Genomic DNA, 12,093 nt, shown 5'->3' with positions numbered 1-12,093 from the left:
CTATGCCTTGTTTTTCTTTTTTTTTAAAAAATAAATTTATTTATTTATTTATATTTTTGGCTGTGTTGGGTCTTCGTTGCTGCGTGCGGGCTTTCTCTAGTTGTGGTGAGCAAGACTGCTCTTCATTGCAGTGCGCGGGCTTCTCGTTGCCGTGGCTTCTCTTGTTGCAGAGCACAGGCTCTAGGCCTGTGGGCTTCAGTAGCTGTGGCACGCAGGCTCAGCAGTTGTGGCTCGTGGGCTCTAGAGCGCAGGCTCAGCAGTTGTGGCGTCCAGGCTTAGCTGCTCTGTGGCTTGTGGGATCTTCCCAGACCAGGGCTCGAACCCGTGTCCCCTGCATTGGCAGGCGGGTTCCAAACCACTGTGCCACCAGGGAAGTCCCTGCCTTGCTTTTCTTAATTAACAATATTTAATGAAGACCACTCCATATTTATACACAGAAATCTTCATTCTTATATGATGTTGCATAGTATTTCAATGCGCTGAGGTATAATAATTTGTTCAGTCATTGTCTATTTCTTGCACATTTGAGTCATTTCCAATCTTCCACTATTATGTATAGTGCCAGAATAAAACACTTGAACACAAGTCTTTTCATACGTTTCCCACTGTAAACTGGTGTAGATACTTAGACATAGGATGGCTATGTCAAAAAGTAAAGGCATAAATTATAAATATTGCCCAACTCCCCTCAATAGATGTTTTACATTCAAAGAACAATGTTTTGACAGTGTAATGCACACTGCATGACAAGCAGTGAACTGAATGACACGTAGGGACTTAATCAAGCTTCCTTCCGTGGAACTTTTTGTTACTTTCGTTGTAGTAGTGTTAGAATTGTGCCATTTTCGTACGGTCTGGGTTTTCTGCTAACGGGTTTCCTGTTTGGTCCAATAGGCAGATTTTAATTCTGAAGTAATTTTCCAGAGACTTGGTTTGAACGGCATTTGGTTGTTTAAAAAGTTGATGGCCAACAATTAGTCCTATTTATTTAGTGGTCAATTCAAGTCTCTATTTTCCAGCTTCCATTCAGAGGACTGGCAAGCAAAAGCTCTTCCTATTACTTCCAAAGGTTTTATTGTGGATCGGATGTGATGGATCGTTTTGCCCTCTCTCTTGTTTCTAAGGCATTAAACAAAGATTGATACTGAATTCCTATTCCCTGAAATAAAACTGTTTAGTTTTTCATCACTCTGCTAAGAATCAAAGATTTTATGAATGACTCTAAGCAAAAATATTAATTTCCCTCCTAGCTTCCTTTTAATTCTAACTTTCAATTTCCCCAGTATCTCTCACTGCAAAAAAACATATTCTGAGTCTGACATATTAGAAGCACAGATAGATCATTTTGGGGATGCATTTCTTGAGAAGCTTTGGAAGGGAAAATACTTTTACAGAAACCAAGAGGAAGACACCCTAGTCAATTAAACCTGATCTCATTCTGCATCAGAGGGCTTTATTTTTACTTTGTTTCCTAATATCTCTTTCTGTTGTACCCGTTGCAAAGGAGAAATGAGAAGCAATTAACGATTGTCATTCTCTCTCTATAACACCCTTATCTTGTGGCAGGCATGTTTCTTGAGGAGAAAGACGAAAATCACCGTTTATTTTCAGATAATAAGACAAAAGCCTTAAGTCCTTTTTATGCTCACAACTTCATTAGTGACAGGCAGTAAACCTGAACAGAGAGGAATACACAGGAAGATAGTGGTAAGCAAAACTGCCAGGAATACAGGATGAGTTTTGACTCCATCTTTATTTAAAGACAAAAATCAATAAGTTTACCATGTCTTTCAAAATTATCTTTGTCATAAGTTTGATATTAAGGATTAGTCCTAGAAAGAAGAAACTGATAATTAAGGCATGAAGAATAATAATGTATATCTTTCTTCACTAATAAACATGGTATTCAAGAAGACTAGAGCACATTTATTTCTTATCCACTTGTAGTTGTGTTCTATATAACATTTCTTTTTAAAAAATTGATCATGTGCCCTTTTGAAGAGTGGCTGAAAGACTCAGTGATGTAAGCCTCTGCTAAGTAACAGGGCAGTGTTTATGTTTCATTAAATGAAGTAATAATATTGACTATCTATCAAGGAAAAAAACTAACCGCCAGTGATTAATATCGAACAGAACATTTAACAACACACAATATTATGTATGAAAAGGCAATCTGATAACATGAAAACTACTGAAATACGAGGAAGAAGTTAACTTTTGAAAAGATTCATTGGCCATTTATAGGAGTGTGCCCTTTTGTATTCCAGCTTGGCTATTGTACACCTTGCATGTAGAATCCCTGCACACGTGAATGCTTTTGTAAATGTTTTTTTAATAATGCATGTATTTTATTTCACTGCTTAAATTGATGAGACCATTAAATGTGCCTTAAATAAACACTAAAAGCCTTAAGCAGTTATGCAACACCTGCCATTTTTCTTTCTGATCAGCGAACAACTGCACACGTATCAAAACTATCTTCCCCAAAAGCAACTTCCTAAGGTTTTGGATGTTCCCCTCTTCCCCCACTTCCAACTATATTAGTCAGCTGACCTTGGCACTAGCACAGTTTGCAAATAAGAAAACAGTCAGCTGTTCGTGCGTTAAAGCATCTTGCAACACAAAGAGACCTGTCACCAAATTAAACTACCTAACAGTTTTCACTACTTCCTTGAATAATTAGTACCCTGACTGAAGAAAGCTTGATCTTTGGGATGAGATTTGAGACAAGTCTAGGTCATAAATGCATCCTGCGCTTTATTCAGTCACAAAGGAAGTCCTTTTGCAACATAGTTTCTGTAAATATTTCTCAGTCCACCTCCAAGAAAGCCACCTCTAAACTGAGTTTTACAAACAGAAGTACCAAGGTATGTCTCATATGTGTGAGGACTGTCAAGTGTTTAGATCACCTCGATCCTATTTCACTCATATATTTGCATTTGTAATACAAGGAACCCACGTCTAAGGTGAGAGAATGTTTATGAGAATCATTTCATGAACTGGAAAGCAGTATATAAAAGTTAGTTAATATGCAACTAAGTATTTTTTTATTATTTAACTTAAAAAAAACCCTTCTAAATATTGAGCTTTATTCTGGTACACCACGTGAAGTTACTTGGAAAAGTTTAACCCTTTTTAGGTTTGCTTCTAATCACTGATCAGCAGAACAGAGGAGCATTGAGTCTAGAGCTAATTTGTCCTCCCTGCTGAGGACTCAACCTGATACCCTGAATATTAGCAGGTTTCTCCACTGTGGTTGTGAATATGAACTATTCCCAGCCCTGTGAAAACTAGGAATTGTTTCGGCACTCCTCTATAGGAGTTCCTTCCCCAGCTTTGGGTAATTCCTCACAGACGTGTTGTCAGGATGCCAGGACACACACAAGGGGATCTCTGCCTACCTGCAGAGCCCTTCGCTGTGCTGCTTTCTCTTCTGCAGTCCTCTGCCCTGGGAATTCTACCTCTTTGTCCTCCCTGAATACTCAACTATTTTCTTAACCCAGGGAGACCACCAGGTGCTGTTTGGATTCCCCCTTCCTGCTTTGCAACCTGGCAACTCTCTGCAGGCAATAAAAACTGGGCGATTGCAGGGCTCATCTCAATTTTTTCCCTTCTTTCAAAGATCACTCTCCTGTACAGCCTATATGCAATGTCTGAAAAGCACTGTTTCATAAATGTTATCTATTTTTTTTCAAATTCGTTTAAGATGGTAGGGTAATCCCTGTTACTCCATTATGGCCAGCAGCAAAAGTTGCCAGTTTCCTGTTAATGTTGTATTATAGCTACAAATATTTCCCTAGATAGTCAAATTTATCGATCAAAATAAATATTACGGTTTCTCCTTTGATGTCAGAGATAGAAATCAGCTTTCTGTAAAATTACATAAATATTCTCCACCATTTTTGCTAGGCTTCCATAAGTCCGTTTTAAAATGTTAAACCACTAAAAATCTTGTGGTAAAGTATGAGGTAGAATGAGATTTTTACATATTTTTTGTGGTTACCTAGTTATTCTTAAACGATTTCTGAATAATTCATTCTTTTCTGTTAAATAATGTCATTTTTATCATTTAATTTATTTCCTACAAGGACTTTTAGATCTCTTTCAAGATCAACAATGTTGATTCATTAATGCATCTGTGTATTCTGACATTATATGCAGTATTTATGATCACAGAATTATACTTTTAAGAGTTCTTGTCTGTATCGTTTTTTGTTTTGGGTAAGATTTCCCAAGTAACTTTTACATTTATTCTGTTTCATGAATTTTAGATAGCCATTTTCCTTTACCGATCAACCATTATTATATATTTGGCATCAGATAAATACTAGTTTTGCAAAAATAAGTTCGGGAGTTTTCATTCTTTTTATGTTCTCTTTAACTATTAAGGTGATTAAGATTTGGAGTTCTTTGGTAGGTTTAATGAACTAGTCTGCAAAATTATCTGGGACCATCATGCTGAGGAAATGAAAAAGATGAGAACATAGGCTTTTCTGTTTTTTTATTCTTAGAATATTTGCAATATCTTCCAAGGTTCTGATAATTTTTGTTTTTCTACCCCTTCTTGAGTTAATTTTGGCAATTTGTATTTTTATAGAAATTAACTTATTCACATTTTAAATGTAAAATTATAAAATTGTAAAAATATTTCTCATATATTTAAAAGATAAGCTGTAATATCCCCCCTCTCTTTCTAAATTAAATTTTTTTCTGTTGTGTGTTGTGTGTCTGGAACTAGGTAGTGGATCACCTATTTTTATTAGTTTTCTCAATGTGTTTTGAGTTGAATTTTTTTTTTTTTGTGGTACGCAGGCCTCGCACCGCTGTGGCCCCTCCCGCCGCGGAGCACAGGCTCCGGACGCGCAGGCTCGGTGGCCCTGGGTCACGGGCCCAGCCACTCCGCAGCACGTGGGATCCTCCCGGACCGGGGCACGAACCCGCGTCCTCCGCATCGGCAGGCGGACTCCCAACCACTGCGCCACCAGGGAAGCTGCTTGAGTTGAATTTTTAAAACAACCTTATTCTTTTTTCTGTTTTTGATGACATTTATTACTCCTCTACTTGTACTGGAATATGAGAATTTATCATTTTACTCATAAATTTGGATTTGAGGGTTTTTTCTTCTGCTTTTTCCCTTTTGCAAACTATCTTTTTCTCGTGCTCCCTTCCTTTCTTTTTACGTTTTTCTTGCTTTTATATACTTTTCCACGCAATGAATAAGTAGATGGTACCAGACCTGTCCTCCCATCATAAACTAGACAAATCAAATCAAACATCTGTTTTCAGACACTGGACAGCAGGACTAAGTGCTGGGAGGAAAAGGAGGCAAGTGAGGTGAGTCCTATGATAGCCCCAGTTTACTGTACTGGAGAGACTTTCTAGATCACACCAGAGATGGAGAACCCGAGCAGAGCATGAGAGACTAGCTGAGTTCAGGAGAGAGAGGTCAAAGCTTGGGCAAGCTGAGGCAGCCAAAATCTGAGGGGCAGAGATAAAGGAGCTATACAAAAAAAGAGCTCCACAGCAATCCTCTGGAGTAAACAGACCAGTTGGTCATTCATTAATTTGATTATTTTCCTCAATGAATAGCTCTTGGATTTATCAGTACCACCAATTTCTATTTTCCTATTAATCTTTTTATCTTGTTTTTATCAGTTACTTTCTCTACCCTCCTTAAATTTATTATATTATTCTATTTTCAATATCTAGGAGACAACATTACTTCATTTATTTTCAGAAATAATACAAATAATCTGGATTGTCAGATCTGATGTCCACAGATCAAAATTCTTGCTCTGGATCAAACTTTACTAATAATTTCAATGCTACAAGTGAAACTGAGCAGGACCCTGCAAGACCCTCCCAGGTACAAAAGCCCCTCCTCCAAGTCCCCTGCCTGTTTTGAGAAAAGCTGAAGTCTCCCAGGCCTCCCGAGTCACAAAAGAGCAGATTCAAGCAGTTAATGATTGGGACAATAGAGTCACAGAATTTTTAGTTCCTCCCTAAAGGACATAAATGACAGTATCTGCTCAGTACTGAGTTGTTTTATAGACACTACAATTGCCAGAAGAGGAGAAAAGCTATGTGATGACCAGCCTCCAGTCATGACATAAGCTGCTCCGTCTTGAGCAGTGCTGAATCTATGGCACACACAATTCTAAGAACTGGCCTCAAGACAATGGGATTAACACTATTGCTCATAATAATCTGTATCTTTGGGGACATCAAAATAATTGTGCCTTGTTCTCCCTGTATATGAAAGCAGGCCACTGAAGTTCTCAGCAAAGAGATGCTACAGACCCATGATGGCATCTTCCACTCAAAGACCTCGACGCCCTTTCTCAACCTAAAGCGGCTGCAGAAGATGTACCTTGGTCCCTAATCCCACAGGAATGGAATGATGTCTGACAGTGGGGATTTGTAAGCAGCCCCTGAAAGCTAGCAGAAAATAGACTTCACCAAGCTATATTTTAATTTAACCTTCACACCAGGTGCCCCCAAGATTCACTAAATTTCAGCCCAAGCACACCTCTCAAATCTTTTGATCACACAATGCCTCATGTAACCTGTTGATTCTTGTCTTAAATTAAAGAAGTAGGAATGAAGACTAAGTAGTTAACAGAAGACTAGATCTTCTCCCCAGCCTTCCCTTCAGTAATCCTGCAAGTAAACTATGTGAACAAGATAGCATCTAGAGAAAGATCACGAGGAGTCAGAAAGTTTGTATTCAATGGAAAACGATGAAGCACCTGACCCCCTACCTTAATGACTGAGATTATTTCCCCTTTTGCCCTTTAAAAAATTTTGTGGCCAAGAAGAATCTTGGGAGTTGGTCCTGGGGCACGAATCCATCTTCTCCCCAGGTTGCAACCTTTCCTTTTCCAACCAACACTTGTCTCTCAAGTACTGGCTTGCGAGCTGCGAGCAGCCGAACCTGAGTTTGGTAACACAAGGGCTCCAAAGGGCTCAAAGTAGATACAGTCTGGGACGTTAAGGGTGTTTTCTCAGACACTTTCTTCCCATGTCAAACATGTACTTTCTGGTCCAGAATAATAGATGAGGTTCCTAAATAGACTTCACAAGTTTTGTCACATATCAGGAGGAACATTTAATTTAGGTAAAATCTCTGTTTTATACCCAAAGAGTTGTGTAGCTTATATGCCATTTTCCAGTGAGCCATGCCTCACATTTCTATAGATTTTGATTTTGTTTACTCTAACCCTTTAGCTAGTGATACTCTTCTAAGGGAATTCTGTAGATAAGGTTTTTCCTCCTAGCGAATATTATTAGTCCATTTACCCAGAAGTCTAGGTGACAAGAGATTAACCAGATCATCTGCTTTTTTCCTCCCTCTGGGAATGTCCCTGCACTAGAAGGAGTGAATGAATCACAAGCCAGATGCTTTAGTTCTTTCCTCTCCATGCTCTATCTCATTTAGCAATGAAATAATTCAGCAGTATTACTTTTTCTCTAAGGAATACATTAGCCATAAATACTATATATGCTCATATTATAATATTTAATAATTAAAATTATATTAATACAATTAATAATTACAAGTTATCACTATTCTAGTTTCTAAATATTGTGTTAAATAATAGTTTGGACTTTTCAAGTCAAGAGTTGTTAAAATGTACTTTTAATTTTATTTCCAATGTAACTTTATCATTGTTAATAGAGAATATAGACTATACATTTTTACATTACAGATTTTACTGAGGATTCTTTGTAACTTTGTGAGCAAGTTTTATAAGTAATTTCTGGGTGTTCTTTTAACGAGGTATTCTCTGTAAGATATAGAATTTAATATATATGTGATAGTAACTATTAGAATAAGATTCAGATTCTCTACTTCTATGTTATCAGTTTTCAACTCTGGCTACACACTGCAATCTCCTGGGAAGCTTTTATAAACCAACAATGCCTGGATCACACCTTAAACCAACTGGAACCAAATCTGTGTAGGCGGCGCCAGGTATCTGCACGTTTAGAGCTCCCTGAGTGATGCTGGTATAGTGAGGTACAATCACTGTTCCACATCCTTTTTTGTGTTAGGTTATCTTTTATTTCTTTCTAAAAACAGAGGAAAGTATGTTAAAATCTCCCACTAATTTTGTTACATTTTTTTCTTCTCTGTCATGTATTTTTCCTTCAATATTTTACATAGTTATATGATTTAACAGTTATATGCTTATTGCAGAGAAATCATTCATGTAGACTTTTTTTTTTTGATGTGGACCAATTTTAAAGTCTTTATTGAATTTGTTGAAATATTGCTTCTGTTTTATGTTTTGGTTTTTTGGCCCCAAGGCATGTGGGATCTTAGCTCCCTGACCAGGGATTGAACCTGCACCCCCTGCACTGGAAGGGTCTTAACCACTGGACCGCCAGGGAAGTCTCCGTGCAGACTTTTAATTGATCTAATACTTTATTTTTAATCATACATTTTACTTTGAGAAAGAAAAATCAAAGCCTCCGTGCTTTTAATTGCATGTGTATACTTTATATTTCTTAATTTTTTAAACTTCCTGAATTATGCTTCTTTATGTGTACTTCCTGTAAATAATATTTAGATGGATCTATTTTTTTAAATGCTATTTGCTCATCTTTTCTCTTCTTATAGGTGAGTTTTCCAACTCATACTGATTATTCTATCAGATATGCTCTTTTTTTTTTTTACTACCTCAATTATTCTGCTTTATGTTTTTTATTCTTATGTTGGCCTTGCTGTTTCAGTAGTTTTAGATCTCTAGGAGTTTGTATTCTATAGCTATCTATTTCATACTCTAGTGATTTGGAAAGATAAATTCTAATAATGAAGAGGGTAATTATTAAGTTTTAAAATGTACATACCATTTCTGGTAATGGTAGACCATGTAATTTAGCTCAAACTGTCTATAGAAAACACCTAGAAAAGCTGGACCAAATTTTAAAAAATAAAATGAAGAATTGGGATCACTAGCAAGGCAGTGAAGATTTGCCGCATTTGAGACCTCTTATCCCCCTGGAGCACCTACTGATCCTAGAAGATGCAGCTGAGATGCTGAGAAGAATATTGTTTCAACAGATGTGAGGCTCTAGGGGGACAAAAATTGAAGTGCGGTTGTCACCAAGAAGGGAAGGTGCTGACAGGCTATACATCAGGCATAAATATAAAGAAATAGGCTGGCTCTTTTGGGAACCGGGGACCAGCTTTATTTCAATAATAGTAATGGCTTGTGGAATTTTAATTCTCACTACATTTTAAATTCCACAAAAGATGATGATGATTTTATATATTTAATGTTCTTTTAGAATTATTACCCTTATTGCTTTGCATTCATTCTTGCACCTCCAAGTTTCCACCCGGATAATTTTTCTTCTGCCTGGAGTAAAGTTTCTTTGTTACATATTTGCTTGTGGTTAATTCTCAAAATTTTAACGTGTCTGAAAATATGTCTTTTTTCACCATCATTTTTATAGGGTACATTTGCTGGGCATAGACCTCTAGCCTGGTAGCTATTTTCTATCAGCTACTTTGCGATACAATCTTATCAACTGCCTTCCAATGTTACTTTAGAGATATCAGCCGATAGGCTTTTTTTCTTTCTTTCTTTCTACATATTATGTCCTTTTTTCCTGGCCTCCTTACGATTTTTCCTTCTACTTTGGCTTTTGGCAGTTTTACTGTGCTCCGCTTAAGTATTCTTTTCTTTATATTTATTTTGTTTGGGGTTCGTAATGCTTCTTGACTCATGTCTTTTACAAGAAAATAAACAGCTGTTTTTTATTCAAATATTGGTCTTCCCATTCTTTCTGTCCTCTTTCTGGGGATTCTACTTACATTATGTTAGACCTTTTCACCACGACCTACACGTCTCTTACGTTTTTCTCTGTATTTTTAATTTGTGTTATGTGTGTGTTTTCACACTTTATTCTGGCTATTTCTAATCATGTGTTTAATATTTCATATGAAAGTTTTGGAGGTATGCTGTGGCTTAGTGTGATGTTATTGTTTTGCAGAGAGGAATGCTGTTTGCTTCTGGATGACATCCAGAAGTTCTAGAAACGCAAGATCAGCCTCATGCAACCAAGAACTGAAATGAATTAACATTTGAACCAGGAGATATGGTTTCAAACCCTTGCTTTTAATGTCAGCACCACACTGCCTTCCCTTTAAGGGTTTGTTTCAGAATGTGGTTTTCATTGGTGGGGGACTCTCTGAATCCTTAAGTATCTGAGAATTTCTTTTGTTCTTTTCATATGAAACAATAACTTGTTTCTATATCAAGTTCTTGGGTCACTACTTTTGTTTATCCAACCCTATATAGGTGATCATATATTAATGAAATGTTAGGAAGTGGAAGTCCTAGGACAGCACAATGTCTTTTGTCTTTCTAAGTCAACTTAAAAAGGAAGCCTGACTGGATGTTTGTGGTAATCTCTCTCTCTTTTTTTTAACTTCATAACTACTTTCCAATCCATAGATATGTCTGAGGATTGCTTTTTATAAAATTTGTTTCTCATAAAGAGCAAGTCATTTCTTTCTTTCCTTTGATTCAGAGTTCTACCAGGTACAGACATTTTCCTTCATTCTTTGAATATAGCTCGTATTTCATTTATATCTTTTTTTGTGTGTGTGGTACGCGGGCCTCTCACTGCTGTGGCCTCTCCCGTTGCGGAGCACAGGCTCCGGACGCGCAGGCTCAGCGGCCGTGGCTCACGGCCCGCATCAAGGACTCTCAACCACTGTGCCACCAGGGAAGCCCCCATTTATATCATTTTATCTCTATTTATCTAGGCACACTAATTACTCACTGGTGGCATTTCTATTTTCTGGCCTCCATACTGACCATCATTGTTTCACTACTTTCAATAATTCAAACTTTAACTGGCATCCTGGGAGACTATCCCCAGCTTCATACTGTGAAATACACTTCCTGAAGTGGTAATTCTGCGATCTAACACTACTATTGTAAATATTAATATTATACACTTGAATCAAAGCATTCCATTACATTTTAAAATAAATCCATTACTGGGCTTCCCTGGTGGTGCAGTGGTTAAGAATCCGCCTGCCAATGCAGGAGACATGGGTTTGATCCCTGGTCCGGGAAGATCCCACATGCCACAGAGCAACTAAGCCCGTGCGCCACAACTACTGAGTCTGCGCTCTAGAGCCCACAAGCCATAACTGCTGAAGTTCGCGTGCCCAGAGCCCGTGCTCTGCAACAAGAGAAGCCACTGCAATGAGAAGCCCCGGCACCGTAACAAAGAGTAACCCCTGCTCACCGCAACTAAAGAAAGCCCATGCACATCAAGGAAAACCCAATGCAGCCAAAAATAAATAAATAAATAAATTTATTTAAAATAATAATAAATAAAATAAATCCATTACTACACAATGGTTTACAAAAAATGTAAGTTACCTATCCCAGCCCTACACTCCTCAGTCTTAATGCTGCTCCCACAAAGCACACATTTTAATAGTTTCTGCTTCAGTTCTTTTTATAAGTTTCCTCTGTGTATTCAAATAATACACTAAAATCTCTGCTTCATGGTTAGAATCTCTTGATTTCATTCTTTGTAAGAGGAAGCTATTAATGCACTTGCTCTTTCTTTGCCCATCTCCCCCATCCCTTTACCTTCTAAATTCTGCTATCTGTATTATTACATAGTCAATGATATTAATATTTATATTCTTCTACATAACCATAATTAAATCTTCTGTGCTTTTTCCACACATTGATGCTAAAAGTTAAAAATCACTAAGCAACATCAAATTAGTATCAGTTTGGGAGGTTCACTGCAGAACCAATGAAACTACCGTAATCACATTTCCCTTCTCATAAGCTTTTAGTTTTTTTAAGTACCCTCTCAATTTCTTCTACCTAGTACCTGTATTACATCTTTAAATTATTCCAATATCTCAAGCATTCTATTGAATCGTGCATGGAATATATATTGTTGTTACAGCTATCTCCCTGTCTAAAACTTTGAGGATTCTTTTCCAGTCTGTACTGGTTGCTCTCTAGGACCACAGCTGTCTGCCACTTTGGGAAGTCTCCACTCTGTGCTCCTAAAGTTAATGCACTATTTCATGGTTCCTAAATC

The sequence above is a fragment of the Neophocaena asiaeorientalis genome, unplaced genomic scaffold (genome assembly GCF_003031525.2).
Source record: "Neophocaena asiaeorientalis asiaeorientalis breed wild unplaced genomic scaffold, Neophocaena_asiaeorientalis_V1.1 scaffold171, whole genome shotgun sequence".
Classification (NCBI taxonomy): domain Eukaryota; kingdom Metazoa; phylum Chordata; class Mammalia; order Artiodactyla; family Phocoenidae; genus Neophocaena; species Neophocaena asiaeorientalis.
The sequence above is the reverse complement of the archived record's forward strand: the minus strand, read 5'-3'. Positions refer to the sequence as shown.